Genomic DNA, 18,504 nt, shown 5'->3' on the forward strand with positions numbered 1-18,504 from the left:
GTAGTAGTAATAGCATGGCTAACTTATCCCTGTATCCAGGGAACACTTGGAAGAGGTGACGGGTGGAGCAGAGTGAACTGATGGAGGAGATCAAGTCGTTGGGGGAAGAACACAGAAGGTCACGAGACGAACTGGAGAAGAACCAATCGGAGGTGAGCTCTGTTTACTTCCTGTGTCCTCTTGGCCGGTCAGAGGTCAGAACAGAATCTGTGTGTGCCGGCTCAGAGGTGGCACCGTGAGCTGAGTGTGTCTGAGGTCAGGCGAGAGGAGGCTGATAGGAGGGCAGCACACGCAGCCAACAAAGTGAAGAGGAGGTGGAGGAGACGAAGAGGGAGAACCACACACTGAGAGCAGAAGTACCAATAGAGAAAGTATCCTTCTCTCACTAACCACAGTAATAATGTCATGTGATAACCCACTTTTGTTAGGTGAGGGAGGTGAAGAGGAAACCTGAAAGTCTGGAGAGTTAATAATTTAGGTAGAAGTCATCCTTTTGTACAGATCTAGGATCAGCTTAATACCTTCCCCGAATTCCAAGCCTTACCAATACAAAACTGACCAATGTCAAGGAGAAACTTCATTCTACTCTGATAAGACCACAGCTCCCTGGTTAGAGCGTTAGTGACGTTTGTTCAAAGACATGAGGAAAAGTTTTTTATTAGAAGAGAGCTTTTATTACAATCTCTAAAGAGCTGTATTTGTGGTCAGTGCATATATTTTTTATTGTAATGTGAGCTGTATTTGTGGTGAGTGTATCTTTTTGATGGTAATGTGTTTGTTATTTCCAGTCAGTGTATTTTGTCTAATGGCTGTTTGTCTCCTCCTCTCCAGTACAATGTTCTTCTGAGAAAGAAGAACCAGAGAGGGTGAATGGAGAATTGTGGGTGTCTGTTGGTTGTTTAGAGCTAATAGAGGATTTATTGTTGGATTTGTTTTGACTAACAGCTGTTGTGTCCAATGACAGGCCAAGTTGTCATGATTTGGTTTTGATTGACTGATGTTCTGTTCAATGACAAGCGAAGGTTTCAGGATTTTACATTTAATATTTGTATTCACAAAGTCCCAATGTAGTCTCCTTACAGATACTGTACAACCATGACACCCCCCTTTTCCCCCTTTTCTCCCCAGGATCTCCCTTCCAAAACCAGACACCAGGTTTACTCCAGTCCCCCACCAGGTCAGGGAAACTATCCAGGTTACCCCAAACCTTGCTGCCCTCAACCGACCCAAGCATACCCCCATAACAGCTACCCCTTCTACTACTACCACTGCCCCCGCTCGGACTGTTAAAGCACGAAGTACCACTACCTCGTTGAAAACTGCCCCTCCAACAATTACCCTTAAAACTACAGCCCTCACTAAAGCTGCCCCCTCCACCTCTGCTCTGCCCCCCACTGAGAGGACATGACTGCCTGATGAGGACCATTGTGTCAAGAAGCTCCTCTCCAACTGCCAACCTGAACAAGCTAAAGCAACCAAACCCAGAGCTAAGCCAGGTAGAGTAGCCCAGACAACATACACTGTTTACTGTACACTTGATGGAAAGCATGGGTGTCTGATTGTTTTTTGTCCCGCCCCTTTAGAACCTCCAGCTGAGGTGGGCTCTGTTGAGGTCATCAGGATGGTGGGACAGAGAAGCCTCATGATTTGCTGGATGAGCTGGGCTGCAGCAACGAAACCTTTATGTATGGATACTGCCTCTCACCTGGGATACAGTAGAATGTAAATAAATGGATTTTGGTGTTGTCCATTCTATACAGTCCAATGTCTCCGTATGCTGTGCTCATCTCGCGCTCTCTCTCTCTTTCTGTCTTTCTCTCTCTTTGTCTTTCTCTCACCCTCTCTTCCTCACCATTCTTCTCTCTCTCTCGCTCGCTTGCTCGCTCGCTCTCTCTCTCCCCCTCCCCTCTCTCTCTCTCTTTCTGTCTTTCTCTCTCTTTGTCTTTCTCTCACCCTCTCTTCCTCCCCATTTTTTTCTCTCTCTCTGTCTCTCTGTCTCTCTGTCTCTCTGTCTCTCTGTCTCTCTGTCTCTCTGTCTCTCTGTCTCTCTCTCTGTCTCTGTCTCTCTGTCTCTCTGTCTCGCTGTCTCTCTGTCTCTCTGTCTCTCTGTCTCTCTGTCTCTCTCTCTCTCTCTGACTATATATACTGGACTCCGCCCACACACCGAAACAGTGGCTCCACCCAACCAGTGAGTTCTACAGACCAGACATGCATGTGTACTTACTGTTTTGTACACTCAGTTTACCACCCTGGTGAGAGCAGAGGTCGGACTAGCTGGCCAATCAGAGGCTAGAAGCAGTGCATGCACAAGGGTGAGGGTGCATGGCTATCACCCGATTGGCCAGGGCCGCAGCCTGGTGACCTCTCACATGAGTGGGGAGAAAAGGTGAAAATGGGTTAGAACGGGTGAGACCAAGCAACAGGTAATCAAGTTGCAATGTCTGTGATGTCTAGGAGGAGTAATTCTGTACAGCAACCCTACCCTGACCCAACCATTTCATCTTTCAATGTTTTACTGCAGATTTTCAGCCGCACTGTCCAGTTGAAACCTTTCTCACCAGATTCAGAAGCTCAGACGGTAATGGTGTGTGCCTTTTTCAGTTACTGTGTTTCATTGAAATTTGCATGACGAAATAATGAAATGTGATGCATTTGTGATTTTCTATATTAACAGTTGCCTCTTCTAAGCTTCTGTGTGTGTGTGTGTGTGTGTGTGTGTGCGCGCTTGCTTGCTTGTGACCTGTGTGTTCTCTCTGTGTCTGCATATGTGCATGATTGGCATGCAGCTACAGTCCTCTGGTGGACAGCCCTAACCTCCACCCTAGGAGAGCTGGCCCTGAGAGAGGGAGATACTGTCACATTGCTAGGCAACACCCGCAACGACGGCTTCTGTGAGGCCGAGGTGAGCCAATCCCAGCCAGCCGTCATTTACCAATGAACATGCAGCAATCAGCTTGTAGCTTGCACCTTTTTTTATACCAGACCAGCAGCTGTTTTGGGTGTACAGTCGTGGCCAAAAGTTTTGAGAATGACACAAATATTAATTTACACAAAGTTTGCTGCTTCAGTGTCTTTAGATATTTTTGTCAGATGTTACTATGGAATACTGAAGTATAATTACAAGCATTTCATAAGTGTCAAAGGCTTTTATTGACAATTACATGAAGCTGAATCAACGAGTCAATATTTGCAGTGTTGACCCTTCTTTTTCAAGACCTCTGCAATCCGTCCTGGCATGCCGTCAATTAACTTCTTGCATAATCAATGCTTGGAGTTTGTCAGAATTTGTGGGTTTTTGTTTGTCCACCCGCCTCTTGAGGATTGACCACAAGTTCTCAATGGGCTTAAGGTCTGGGGAGTTTCCTGGCCATGGACCCAAAATATCGATGTTTTGTTTCCCCGAGCCACTTAGTTATTTCTTTTGCCTTATGGCAAGGTGCTCCATCATGCTGGAAAAGGCATTGTTCGTCACCAAACTGTTTCTGGATGGTTGGGAGAAGTTGCTCTCGGAGGATGTGTTGGTACCATTCTTTATTCATGGCTGTGTTCTTAGGCAAAATTGTGAGTGAGCCCACTCCCTTGGCTGAGAAGCAACCCCACACATGAATGGTCTCAGGATGCTTTACTGTTGGCATGACACAGGACTGATGGTAGCGCTCACCTTGTCTTCTCCGGACAAGCTTTTTTCCAGATGCCCCAAACAATCGGAAAGAGGATTCATCAGAGAAAATTACTTTACCCAGTCCTCAGCAGTCCAATCCCTGTACCTTTTGCAGAATATCAGTCTGTCCCTGATGTTTTTCCAGGAGAGAAGTGGCTTCTTTGCTGCTCTTCTTGACACCAGTCCATCCTCAAAGTCTTCGCCTCACTGTGCTTGCAGATGCACTCACACCTGCCTGCTGCCATTCCTGAGCAAGCTCTGCACTGGTGGTGCCCCGATCTCGCAACTGAATCAACTTTAGGAGATGGTCCTGGCGCTTGCTGGACTTTCTTGGGCGCCCTGAAGCCTTCGTAACAATTGAACCGCTCTCCTTGAAGTTCTTGATGATCCGATAAATGGCTGATTTAGGTGCAATCTTACTGGCATCAATATCCTTGCCTGTGAAGCCCTTTTTGTGCAAAGCAATGATGATGGCATCCGTTTCCTTGCAGGTAACCATGTTTGACAGACGAAGAACGATGATTCCAAGCACAACCCTCCTTTTGAAGCTTCCAGTCTGTTATTCAAACTCAATCAGCATGACAGAGTGATCTCCAACCTTGTCCTCGTCAACACTCACACCTGTGTTAACTAGAGAATCACTGACATGATGTCAGCTGGTCCTTTTGTGGCAGGGCTGAAATGCAGTGGAAATGTTTTTGGAGGATTCAGTTCATTTGCATGGCAAAGAGGGACTTTGCAATGAATTGCAATTCATCTGATCACTCTTCATAACATTCTGGAATATATGCAAATTGCCATCATACAAACTGAGGCAGCAGACTTTGTGATAATGTATATTTGTGTCATTCTCAAAACCTTTGGACACGACTGTAGATACTTTGAGTGGATCTGTGTCCCATGTATCTAAATGAGACTACAACAGTGTGTTTCAAGTGAGGGCAGGTGTACTGTAGATAACGTACTGAGTGACTGTGTGTTTCAGGTGAATGGCAGACTAGGTCTGGCTCCTGTTGCCTTCCTAGAGGAAGTTCTTCATCCAGACAGACATGTAAGCCCCGAAGGAACAGATGATAGGCCACTGTGACTGCCAATCAGAGAGAGGGCAAGATGATAGGCCACTGTGACTGCCAATCAGAGAGAGGACAAGATGATGAGCCACTGTGACTGCCAATCAAATGATGCTTCCCTACAGAGAGATTATAGTGGCCAACATTAATGACGTCATCAAACGCTGCCTGCCCGTGACAAAAACATTCATAAGTGCTCACAGCCTAAAGTCATTTGAAATGGAAAGCTACACTAAAGCACTAGCCGAAATGTGGGTGTGTTTGTTGTGTATGGCATTGTGCTTCTCTAAACAGATGCTTTTAACCTACATCCTGCTCATTGAGATCGTGTCAATTCACCTCTGTTCTTCAAAATCCCCCGCTTTTCTGTGTCTAATCTCTCGTGGACAGACGCACTTAACTGGTATCCTAGTGTCTGTCAGCAGACTGTGGGATGCGACGACTAACGAGGAACTTTGTTTCCGGTGCACAGATTTTTCGTCGCTGATTATTTTGGACAAATCACGATTTTGCCGCCTTCCATTTTCGGAAGAGGAGGGGACATTTGGACCATGGACTTGCCTGTAAATTGCAACTGGAGAGGAGTTAACGGCCTGCGGCCCCTCCACGTTCTAGGGTTTTTCTAACACATCTGCCCGCAGAACGTAATCAAGCATCTTTTTACGTGATGATAAAGCGAAGTCGTTTTCACAAGGCCATTTTACTTGATCTTTAGGCATCGAGCCAAATATGAAAACAAAGCTCCATCCCAAAGACTTTGATATTTCTGTTCGTCGTCGTGACGTTTACAGAAAAATGTTTTTTTTTGTTGTTGATCCAAGTCAAATCATGAAGTCAATTGTCTGAGCTGTTCTTCCACTGTAGAATCGACTCAATCTATGAAGTCATGCCATTCAGATGGATGGACGTTTGTGACTGATACATTTTGTAGAGATGATTAAATAACCTGAGGTATGCACAGGCTGAGTACTTTATGTGTGGCTTTCATCTCCTCATTCTCTGTCTACAGGTCTAACTGACGTTCAGCTTTTACATTCTGACCTGATTCTCTAAAGGCTTCTCAAATGAAATGGAGATAATACACACATTCTGTTTACTGCATACTTGTCTTTAACTGATTATGATGTACGGTTGGGGGAATGGCCATGCTGCCACAAATATATTTTATATATCATTCTGTGTTAGATGAAATTTGATTTCCTAATGATTCCTTAGGCTGTATAAAGAGCATAAATGTTGATAGGACACATCACATACAATGGTATGTAATTGTGTCTCGAGGATTACACTGTCATATGCAACCTTGGTTTTACCACTAGGTGGCAGTCATCGCAACGCCTGTCAGCCTGTTACTCTCAATAGACAAATACATCCCACTGGGCACAGACGTCAATTCAACGTCTATTCCACACTGGTTTAATGTAATTTCATTGAAATTTACGTGGGAACAACGTTGACTCAAACAGTGTGTGCCCAGTGGGGTACTACACATCATAGAAATTCTGTACTTTATATTTGTCTGTGCTTTTGACAGGTTTATTGTGATAGATGCCGTTAAGATGCATGGGATGCAGATCATTGTGTTTGGACTCAAAACTCCTACTGTGTGGTGTGTACAAACACCTAAATGTAGATTTGTTTGGTAATAACACACACACACACATGCATGCGGGTGTAGGAGCAAACACACACACACACACCCACACACACACACACACACAGAGGGATAGAAGCATTGAAGGCAAAAGTGGCTTAATAATCACCTGCTGTGGTCTGCTGCAGTGTAAAACCCCTCGGCTCAGCAGAAAGGAAGTGTGTGTGTGTGTGTGTTAGACAGAGAGTTTGTGTGTGTGTCTGCGTGTGTCTATGGGGAAGATATGGAGAGGGGCTCAATCGTTCCTAAACAGAGAAGAGATAAGAACACGTGTACCATCATCCTCGCACACACACACGCACGAAGAGTTGGACAACCACATAGAAAAGAGAAAACCTTGGTGAATGTGGTCATGGTGTTGGTCATACTAAGGAGTCCTACGAGGTCCTGCTGCACCAGTACTAGCAGGCCTTAAATGGGCAAGTCACAGTTGCTGACATACATTTTTGGACTTGTGAATTAATGATATATACCCATTTGATTCTAGAAGAATATAATTTATAAATGCCTCATGAGCTTAGTTCAAGCTGCCACTCCACTGTTGCAGCCAATCGAGAGACCACAGTCCCCGGAGACACTTATCAGAAACACATTGCGTGGACAGGAATTTGACTCTGTGAAATGGTGCAGTTAGACAGACAATAATCAGACAGACAAACAGAACATATGGACATATTATATCGACAGAGAATTTACAGTGCATTTGGAAAGTATTCAGACCCCTTGACCTTTTCCACATTTTGTTACGTTACAGCCTTATTCTAAAATTGATTAAATGTTTTTCCCCCTCATCAATCTACACATAATACCTCATAATAACAAAGAAAAAACAGTTTAGAAATGTTTGCTAATTTATGAAATAAAAAGAAATACGGAAATATTACTTTCACATACTTTGTTGAAGCACAGTTTAAAAAAAAGCAGCGATTACAGCCTCGAGTCTTCTCGGGTATGATGCTACAAGCTTGGCACACCTGTATTTGTGGAGTTTCTCCCATTATTCTCTGCAGATCCTCTCAAGCTCTGTCAGGTTGGATGGGGAGCGCCGCTGCACAGCTATTTTCAGGTCTCTCTAGGGATGTTCGATCCGATTCAAGTCCGGGCTCTGGCTGGGTCACTCCAGGACTTTCAGACACATGTCCCGAAGGCACTCCTGCGTTGTCTTGGCTGTGTTCTTAGGGCCGTTGTTCTGTTGGAAGGTGAACCTTTGCCCCAGTCTGAGGTCCTGAGTGCTCTGGAACAGAATTTCATGAAAAATCTATCTGGACTTAGCTCCATTCATCTTTCCCGCGATCCAGACTGGTCTCCCAGTCCTTGCCGCTGAAAAACATCACCACAGCATGATGCTGCCACCACCATGCTTCACCGTTGGGATGGTGCCAGGTTTCCTCCAGACGTGATGCTTGGCATTCAGGCCAAAGAGTTCAATCTTGGTTTCATCAGACCAGATAATCTTGTTTCTCATGGTCTGCATCCTTTAGATGCCTTTTTGCAAACTCAAAGTGGGCTGTCATGTGCCTTTTACTGAGGAGTGGCTTCCGCCTGGCAACTCTACCGTAAAGGCCTGATTGGTGGATTGCTGCAGAGATGGTTGTCCTTCTGGAAGGTTCTCCCATCTCCACAGAGGAACACATGAGCTCTATCAGAGAGACCATCAGCTTCTTGGTCACCTCCCTGACCAAGGCCCTTATCCCCCGATTGCTCAGTTTGGCCGGGTGGCCAGCTTTAGGAAGAGTCTAGGTGGTTCCAAACTTATTTCATTTAAGAATGATGGAGGCCACTGTGTTCTGGGGGACTTTCAAGGCAGCAGCCATGTTTTGGTACCCTTCCCCAGATCTGTGCCTCGACACAATCCTGTCTCGGAGCTCTACGGACAATTCCTTCGACCTCGTGGCTTGGTTTTTGCTCTGACATGCATTGTCAACTGTGGGACCTTATATAGACTGGTGTGTGTGCTTTTCCAAAAAGAAATGTCTCAAGGATGATCAATTTCAAGTCTTATAGCAAAGCGTCTGAATACTTATGTAAATACAGTGGGGCAAAATAGTATTTAGTCAGCCACCAATTGTGCAAGTTCTCCCACTTAAAAAGATTAGAGAGGCCTGTAATTTTCATCATAGGTACACTTCAACTATGAAAGACAGAATGAGAAAAAGAAATCCAGAAAATCATTCATTTATTTGCAAATTATGGTGGAAAATAAGTATTTGGTCACCTACAAACAAGCAAGATTTCTGGCTCTCACAGACCTGTAACTTCTTATTTAAGAGGCTCCTCTGTCCTCCACTCGTTACCTAAATTAATGGCACCTGTTTGAACTTGTTATCAGTATAAAATACACCTGTCCACAACCTCAGTCACACTCCAAACTCCACTATGGCCAAGACCAAAGAGCTGTCAAAGGACACCAGAAACAAAATTGTAGACCTGCACCAGGCTGGGAAGACTGAATCTGCAATAGGTAAGCAGCTTGGTTTGAAGAAATCAACTGTGGGAGCAATTATTAGGAAATGGAAGACATACAAGACCACTGATAATCTCCCTCGATCTGGGGCTCCACGCAAGATCTCACCCCGTGGGGTCAAAATGATCACAAGAACGGTGAGCAAAAATCCCAGAACCACACGGGGGGAACCTAGTGAATGACCTGCAGAGAGCTGCGACCAAAGTAACAAAGCCTACCATCAGTAACACACTACGCCGCCAGGGACTCCAATCCTGCAGTGCCAGACGTGTCCCCCTGCTTAAGCCAGTACATGTCCAGGCCCGTCTGAAGTTTGCTAGAGAGCATTTGGATGATCCAGAAGAAGATTGGGAGAATGTCATATGGTCAGATGAAACCAAAATATAACTTTTTGGTAAAAACTCAACTCGTCGTGTTTGGAGGACAAAGAATGCTGAGTTGCATCCAAAGAACACCATACCTACTGTGAAGCATGGGGGTGGAAACATCATGCTTTGGGGCTGTTTTTCTGCAAAGGGACCAGGACGACTGATCCGTGTAAAGGAAAGAATGATTGGGGCCATGTGTCGTGAGATTTTGAGTGAAAACCTCCTTCCATCAGCAAGGGAATTGTAGATGAAACGTGGCTGGGTCTTTCAGCATGACAATGATCCCAAACACACCGCCCGGGCAACGAAGGAGTGGCTTCGTAAGAAGCATTTCAAGGTCCTGGAGTGGCCTAGCTAGTCTCCAGATCTCAACCCCATAGAAAATCTTTGGAGGGAGTTGAAAGTCCGTCTTGCCCAGCAACAGCCCCAAACATCTCTGCTCTAGAGGAGATCTGCATGGAGGAATGGGACAAAATACCAGCAACAGTGTGTGAAAACCTTGTGAAAACGTTTGACCTCTGTCATTGCCAACAAAGGGTATATAACAAAGTATTGAGATAAACTTTTGTTATTGACCAAATACTTATTTTCCACCATAATTTGCAAATAAATTCATAAAAAATCCTTCAATGTGATTTTCTGGATTTTCTTTTCTCATTTTGTCTGTCATAGTTGAAGTGTACCTATGATGAAAATGACAGGCCTAATCTTTTTAAGTGGGAGAACTTGCACAATTGGTGGCTGACTAAATACTTTTTTGCCCCACTGTAAGATATTTCTGTTTTTAATTTTAATAAATTAGCAAAAATGTCCGATCCTGTTTTCACTTTGTCGTTATGGGGTATTGTGAGTAGATTGATTAAGTTTTTTTATTTAATCCATTTTAGAAAAATGCTTTAACGTACCAAAATGTGGAAAAATGAAAGGGGTCTGAATACTTTCCAATACAATCCACATACAGTATGTTCTGTTAACAATGGGTACTGAAGCTAAAAACTACAGACTACACTATAAACACTGTAAGCTACATCGTAACTATCCGTGTAGAGATAAACTAATAAAACACATTGAAAAGAAACACTTTAACAGGATGATGTGCCGTGGGGGAAATACGCGGTATATGTGGGAGTCAGTCTGGGGCAGTGTGAAGAGCAATGCGCAGATGAAGTGCAGGATGCATAGTCCGATGCTGAATAGTCTATGATCTGGAATATCATCGTGGAACAGGTGGCTGGTTGGTAAGGGCCATGGCGTGGGGGAAAAAGCTGTTCAGGTGGCAGGAGGTTTTGGTCGTGATTGGCCTGAACTGTTTCTCAGAGGGCGTGAAAGGGGCAAGCGAGGATCTTTCCTGCACGCTACCAGCTCAGCGTTCAACACCATAGCGTCCACGAAGCTCATCACTAAGCTAAGGACTCTGGGACTAAACACCTCCCTCTGCAACTGGATCCTGGACTTCCTGACGGGCTGCCCCCAGGTGGTAAGAGTAGGCATCAACACGTCTGCCACGCTGATCCTCAACACTGGGGACCCTCAGGGGTGTGTACTTAGTCCCCTTCTGTACTCCCTGTTCACCCACGACTGTGTGGCCAAAAAACAACTCCAAAACCAGCTTTAAGTTTGCTGACGACACAACAGTGGTAGGCTTGATCACCGACAACGATGAGACAGCCTATAGAGAGGTGTTCAGAGGACTGGCAGTGTGGTGCCAGGACAACAACCTCTCCCTCAATGTGAGCAAGATAAAGGAGCTGATCGTGGACGACAGGAAAAGGTGGGCCGAACAGGCCCCCATTAACATCGACGGGGCTGTAGTGGAGCGGGTAAAGTGTTTCAAGTTTCTTGGCGTCCACATCACCAACGAACTATCATGGTCCAAACACACCAAGACAGTCGTGAAGAGGGCACGACAGAACCTTTTCCCCCCTCAGGAGAATGAAAAGATTTGGCCAAATGTCCCCAGTTTCTCAAGAAGTTCTACAGCTGCACCATCGAGAGGATCCTGGCCGGTTGCATCCCCACCTGGTATGGCATCTGCTTGGCATCTGACCGTAAGGCACTACAGAGGGTAGTGTGTACGGCCCAGTACATCACTGGTGCCAAGCTTCCTGCCATCCAGGACCTATATAATAGGCGGTGTCAGAGACTCCAGTCACCCAAGTCATAGACTGTTTTCTCTGCTACCGCACGGCAAGCGGTAACGGAGTGCCAAGTCTAGGACCAAAAGGCTCTTTAACAGCTACTACCTCCAAGCCATAAGACCGCTGAACAATTAATCAAATGGCCACCGGACTATTTACATTTGTTTTGTACACTGCTGCTACTGGCTGTTTTATCTATGCATAGTCACTTCACCCCTACCTACATGTACAAATTACCTCAACTAACCTGTACCCCCGCACACTGACTCGGTACTGGTACCCCCTGTATATAGCCTCGTTATTTTATTGTGTTACTTTTATTTTTTACTTTAGTTTATTTGGTAAATATTTTCTTCTAGAGCTGCACTGTTGGTTAAGGGCTTGTAAGTAAGCATTCACAGTAAGGTCTACACTTGTTGTATTCGGCACATGACAAATAGTTTGATTTTATTTGCCCTCGAGTCGTGCATGACTTTAATGAAGGGCAGGTTACAGATGATGATCTTCTCAGCAGACTGGACAATCTATTGCAGTTTGCCCTTAGACCATGTAGACGCATTCCCGAACTAGACAGTGATCGAGGAGGTGAGGATGGACTTGATGATGGCCGGGTAGAACCGGATCAGTATTGTCTGTGAGAGTCTGAATTTCTTCAGCTGGCACAAGAAGTACATCTGCTGGTGTGCCTTCTTCGTGACTGCTATTATGTTGTCCTCCCACTTGGGAGATTATGGTCCCCAGGAATTTGAATGACTCTGTCGTTCTTACAGCTGAGCCATTGATTTCAAGGGGAAGAGGTGGTGAGGGATTCTTCCTGAAGTCAGCTCCAGGTTATTGTGACCGCACCAGGCCACCATCCGGTCAACCTCTCTCGGGTACATGGACTCATAACCGTTGGAGATGAGACTGACCAGGGGGACGTCATCAGCAAATCATTTCAAATTCCTTATATTAAGCAAACCAGATGGCACAATTTAATTACATTTGTATTTACAGATAGCCGAGGGCATACTTAAACACTCAGACATAATTTACAAGTGAAGCATCACTGTTCAGTGAGTCCACCAGATCAGAGCATCTCTAGATGACCAAGGATGTTCTCTTGAAAAGTGTGTGAATTGGACCATTTTCCTGTCCTGCTAAGTATTAAAATGTAACGAATACTTTTGGGTGTCAGGGAAAATGTATGGAGTAAAAAAGTACATTATATAGTAATGTACAGATACCCCAAAAAACTACTTAAGTAGTACTTTCAAGTATTTTTACTTAAGTACTTTACTGTTTGACAGATACATTGTTGGAGGTGCAGTCATTGGTGTAGAGTTAGTAGAGGACGGGGGAGAGTACGCAAACCTGCGGCGCTCCTGTGCTGAGGGACAAAGAGTCAGAGAGGTGTTGGTCAGGAAGTCGGTGATCCACAGACAGATGGAGTCAGATATGTTCAGCTGGGTACGTTTGTCTTGCAGCAGCTCTGGGATGAGGGTATCCACAAACAGTATCCTTACGTATGTTCTTGGGTTGCGAAAGGATGTAGTGGAGGCTGCTGAACGGAGGACGGCTCATAATGATGGCTGGAATGGTAAACTGAATAGTATCAAACACGTGGTTTCCATGTGGTTGATATCATTCCATTGACTCCATTCCAGCCATTATTATGAGCCGTCCTCCCCTCAGCAGCCTCTACTGTTGGAGACTCATTTTGATAGCGCCGTCCACAGACCTGTTGCTGCTGTAGGTGAACTGCAAGGGGTCAAGGAGGAGCTTGAAGGTCTTCATAATGTCTTATGAGGAGCTTGAAGGTCTTCATGATGTCTTATGTGAGTGCAAGAGGTCTGTAGTGATACATGCAGGATATTTTCTTCACACACACAACTGACCTGACATCCCACACTCCTAGCACTCAACCTGGTCTCAGAGCATTTTGTATTATTCTGTACGTAAATCCAAGACACTCCATTGAATGTGATATGTTAAGTTTTGTGTGGTTAGATAAGACAGATGGTTACTTAACGCAAAAACAAATGTAGGATGGTTGGATGGTGGGGCGTATACCGCAAATATCTAGCAACCCAAAGGTTGCGAGTTCGAGTCTCATCAGGGACAACTTTCACATTTGAGCTACTTAGCAACTTTTCAACTACTTATTGCTTTTTAGCTACTTTGCAACTACTTAGCATGTTTGCTAACCCTAACCCAGTGGTCGAGACCCCACGTGCCTGATATGAAAATGGGGTCGCGGTAGAATTTCCCATATCCTGAAGAAAAAAAATATTAAAAAATATATATATATAAAATGTACGCTTTGTATGATAAACCGAGAGCAAGTAACGGCAAAAGAGCTGAGCACAGAACTACATTAAACCACATCCGGAAAATGTCAAGAGCTTTGAAAGTTTCTTCAAGTGCAGTCGCAAAAACCATCAAGCGCTATGAAACTGGCTGCCATGAGGACCGCGACAGGATAGGAAGACCCAGAGATACCTCTGCTGCAGAGGATCAGTTCATTAGAATAACTGCACCTCAGACTGCAGCCCAAATAAATGCTTCACAGAGTTCAAGTAACGGACACATCTTAACATCAACTGTTCAGAGGAAACTTTGTGAATCAGGCCTTCACGGCTGAATTGTTGCAAAGAAACCACTATTGAAGGACACCAATAAGAAGAAGAGACTTGCTTGGGCCAAGAAACATGAGCAATGGCCATTAGACCAGTGAAAATCTGTCCTTTGGTCTGATGAGTTCAAATTTAAGTTTGTGAGACCGAGTAGGTGTACGGATGATCTCTGCATGTGTGGTTCCCACCGTGAAACATGGAGGAGGAGGTGTGATGGTGTGGAAGTGCTTTTTTGGTGACACTGTCTGTCATTTATTTAGAATTCTTAACCAGCTTGGCTACCACAGCATTCTGCAGAGATACGCCATCCCATCTGGTTTGAGCTTAGTGGGACTATCATTTGTATTTCAACAGGACAATGACCAATAACAACCCTCCAGGCTGTGTAAGGGCAAATGGTTTGGGATGAGTTGGACTGCAGAGTGAAGGAAAAGCAGCCAACAAGTGCTCAGCATATGTGGGAACTCCTTCAAGACTGCAGGAAAAGCATTCCAGGTGAAGCTGGTTGAGAGAATGCCATGAGTGTGCAAAGCTGTCATCAAGGCAAAGGGTGGCTATTTTGAAGAATCTCAAATATAAAATATATTTTGATTTGTTTAACACTTTTGTTTACTACATGTTTCCATGTGTTATTTCATGGTTTTGATGTCTTCACTATTATTATACAATGTAGAAAATAGTGAACATAAAGAAAAACCCTTTAACGAGTAGGTGTGTCCAAACGTTTGACTGGTACTGTATATATATATTTGATGGGATGTGTAGACATTATGGACAGTATGTGGATAGAATATGTACAGTTGAAGTCGGAAATTTACATACACCTTAGCCAAATACATTTACTCAGTTTTTCACAATTTAATCCTAGTAAAAATTCCCTGTCTTAGGTCAGTTAGGATCACCACCTTATTTTAAGAATGTGAAATGTCAAAATAATAGTAGAGTGATTTATTAGCTAACAATAATCCTATCATTAACCCTTCACCCTAACTCCTAAATGTAACCCTAACTTTAACCCCTAGCCTAGTTAATGTTAGCGAGCTAGCTAATGTTAGCCACCTAGCTAGAATTTATAACGTATATTTTTTGCAAATACGTTCGCAAATGCGTAACATTTGCACATTTACAAAATGTGCAACATATCATTGCAATTGGAATTCATAACATATCATACTAAATTGGGTGAATTGGATTTACGTACAGAATAATACAAAATGCTCTGAGACCAGGTTGTAGCACAGCATGTGTTTGTTGTCTGTTTAAAGGGTGTATCTTCTCTGTATGGAGAGCTGGTGAAGACTTGTGGGTTGTAATGTTATCTTTATACAACACACCAGGCACCATAGAGCAGTGTAGAACTCTCCTCTACAGGAGATAATTACCTCCATATTACTGTAATTAAGATTTGGGCTGATTAATGAAGCTATTCTTGTTATTCTCCATGTGGGTCAGTTGATCTTGACTGTTCTAGAGATAAAGTTACAGGAAGGTAGAGACAGATATGAGATTGCTATGGAAAAATTGGTGGTGATATGAATGAATTGATTTTTGTATGCTTCCCTACTCTTGCAAAACATTGTGTGTTTGTGTGTTTCTGCTTGTCAGTGACGGCAACATATGGGCCCCGGCCCCACTACGGATTCTGGGACACTGTATGACGCAAACAGACACCTCTGGACCCTTCCTCACAGCGTGTGTGTTTATCTGCACATGTGTGATTGTATGAGAGAGAGCATATCTTTGTCAATTACAGTGTGTGTATGTGTAGCAGTGCAGACAGACAGCTGTCAGCAGGGTGCCCTTGGGAGGGCAGGAGAAGGAAGAAGAGGGAGATGAGGAGGAGGGGGGTATAGGAGAAGAGTAGATACAGTTGAAGTCGGAAGATTACATACACCTTAGCCAAATACATTTAAACTCAGTTTTTCACAATTCCACAATTTAATCCTAGTGTGTGTTCCACCGGGGCTTTTCATATTGCAAATGGAACCCAAGTCAACATCCAAAAGCAACATTTTGAAAAAAGAATAAAAAATAAAAAAACTTATCACCCCTTAAAAAAGTGCTTTCTGGACCTTTTTTCGAAATTCTTTCGATTTTTGTAATGTGTAAGAACTGTATGAGTATACTTTTGTCATCATAATTATTTTTTTTTTTAATTACATGCGCATAAGGCATATGTTTTGTCCATTTGCAATATGATTTCATAGGAAGTCAAAAGTCAAAAATGTCAAAATTTGGTAAAAAACTTCACACATCCTTAAAGTGCTTTCTGGACCGTTTTTCAAAATTCTTTCGATTTTTGTGTCAATTACACATGTATAAGAACTTTATCAACATACTTTAGTCATACTTTATTATGATATATATATATATTTTTACTTGTGCATAAGGCATATGTTTTCTCCATTTGGAATATGATTTCATAGGAAGTCAAAGTCAAAAGTCAAAAATGTCAAAATTTGGTAAAAGACTTCACACATCCTTAAAAAAGTGCTTTCTTGACCGTTTTTCAAAATTCTTTCGATTTTTGTGTCAATAACACATGTATAAGAACTTTATCAACATACTTTAGTCATACTTTATTATCATATTTTTTTATTTTTTTTACTTGTGCATAAGGCATATGTTTTCTCCATTTGCAATATGATGTCATAGGAAGTCAAAAGTCAAAGTCAAAAGTAACGATTTTCCTCCGTGCAACTGGTGATCTAAAATGTGCAACAACATTTTTTTGATTTTTTTTGTTTATGTTTCCTTACTTTTTCAAAGTCACTGTGCATTTGCAATATGTTTTAATGGGCAGGTACCATCACGAATTTGTCATGCTCAAAATTCAAACTTTACTTTGCTCAAACTATACCTTTGTCAACTTGTATTATCATATTTATTTTTGTTTTACTTGTGCATAAGGCATATGTTTTCTCCATTTGCAATATGATGTCATAGGAAGTCAAAAGTCAAAGTCAAAAGTAAATATTTTCCTCCGTGCACCTGGTGATCTGAAATGTGCAACTGGTGACCTGAAATGTGCAACTGGTGACCTGAAATGTGCAACTGGTGATCTAAAATATGCAACTGGTAACCCCCCAAAAAAATGTTTTGATGTTTTTTTGTTTATGTTTCCTTACTTTTTCAAAGTCACTGTGCATTTGCAATATGTTTTAATGGGCAGGTACCATCACGAATTTGTCATGCTCAAAATTCAAACTTTACTTTGCTCAAACTATACCTTTGTCAACTTGTATTATCATATTTATTTTTGTTTTACTTGTGCACAAGGCCTATGTTTTCTCCATTTGCAATATGATGTCATAGGAAGTCAAAAGTCAAAGTCAAAAGTAAATATTTTCCTCCGTGCACCTGGTGATCTGAAATGTGCACCTGGTGATCTGAAATGTGCAACTGGTGACCTGAAATGTGCAACTGGTGACCTGAAATGTGCAACTGGTGATCTAAAATATGCAACTGGTAACCCCCCCAAAAAAATTTTTGATGTTTTTTTGTTTATGTTTCCTTACTTTTTCAAAGTCACTGTGCATTTGCAATATGTTTCAATGGGCAGGTACCATCACGAATTTGTCATGCTATAAAAATCCTGCAGGAATGTGAAATTGACTGGCCCGATGAACTCGGGATGGCTTTGCAGTGATTCTGGGTCATCTCAATCGGTCGTTTGGGTTGATTTCAGAATGTCGCTTTTGGTGATGTTTTTTCACTATAGAATCATATTGCAAATGTACAAGAGTCAAGTGGACAAGAGTCCATCAGTCAATTAGATATCATTCTGACCACCAAACTGATACAAACTGACACCAAACCCACTTTTTCCAACTCGTTTAGTAGCCAACTATTACATACTTCAGAGCTGGCCCAAAATTCACAACGCCTTCGGTTCAAACCATAAAAAAACCATAAAACACGTAGTTACGTTCTAGCTGCGGGTCCATTTCTTATGTTATGTGTTGGCCTAGCTGAGGCGACCCCGAATCCCAAGTTTCGGCTCGATAGGTCATTTGGTGTCCGAGAAAAACCCTAATTGGTGCTGAAAATCCACTATTTTCCATGACTTGCTACGGGGTCCTTGAATGAGCTATCGGACAGAAACGTTGGGGTCTGTCTATATGGGCCGAGACGTTCGCAATGCACCTAGTCTTGCGACTCTGGGACATTTCTAAATGTCGTCATTTTCGTGATGCAAAAATGAATTGAAGTTATTGCAAATGTACGAGGCTGTTTCTCGGTCCGAGAACCTTCTAGAGCCACGTAACTCACCACGCACCATCGACGGGAGGTCTAGAACAGGTTTCTAAAGTTTCGGAACTCTAGGTCTGACTGTTCTTTTTTAGCTCCAACAAAGCTAACTATTGCAGCCACTGTCTGTCTCTACGCACCCCAATACGTCCCTCCTTCCAAGTTGTGTTTTAGTGTGATTTTTTTTTCCTTTGAATTTTTTTGGGAAAAATGACTGATTTACAGTTCATGGGGGTTGCCTAATCACACATATGAAGTTTTGGAAAGATCAGACTTTTTTAAC

General features: G+C 43.1%; 1 protein-coding gene across 3 annotated transcripts in view; it reads left to right on the plus strand.

The window, feature by feature from the left end:
- Positions 1 to 5,689, plus strand: part of LOC110488646 (janus kinase and microtubule-interacting protein 1) — a 44,919-nt gene extending 39,230 nt beyond the window's left edge. For 2 of the 3 annotated variants that reach the window (XM_036942762.1, XM_036942761.1), the window contains exons 26-31: positions 40 to 152; positions 1,129 to 1,496; positions 1,584 to 1,722; positions 2,522 to 2,584; positions 2,787 to 2,902; positions 4,647 to 5,689. The gene's annotated coding sequence lies outside the window, so the exon portion shown is untranslated. Of the gene's footprint in view, positions 1 to 39; positions 153 to 1,128; positions 1,497 to 1,583; positions 1,723 to 2,172; positions 2,189 to 2,521; positions 2,585 to 2,786; positions 2,903 to 4,646 lie in introns of all 3 variants that reach the window. The other variant, XM_036942759.1, reaches the window with a different exon arrangement.
- Positions 5,690 to 18,504: the final 12,815 nt, after the last annotated feature.

The sequence above is a fragment of the Oncorhynchus mykiss genome, chromosome 14, assembly GCF_013265735.2.
Source record: "Oncorhynchus mykiss isolate Arlee chromosome 14, USDA_OmykA_1.1, whole genome shotgun sequence".
NCBI classification, from domain to species: domain Eukaryota; kingdom Metazoa; phylum Chordata; class Actinopteri; order Salmoniformes; family Salmonidae; genus Oncorhynchus; species Oncorhynchus mykiss.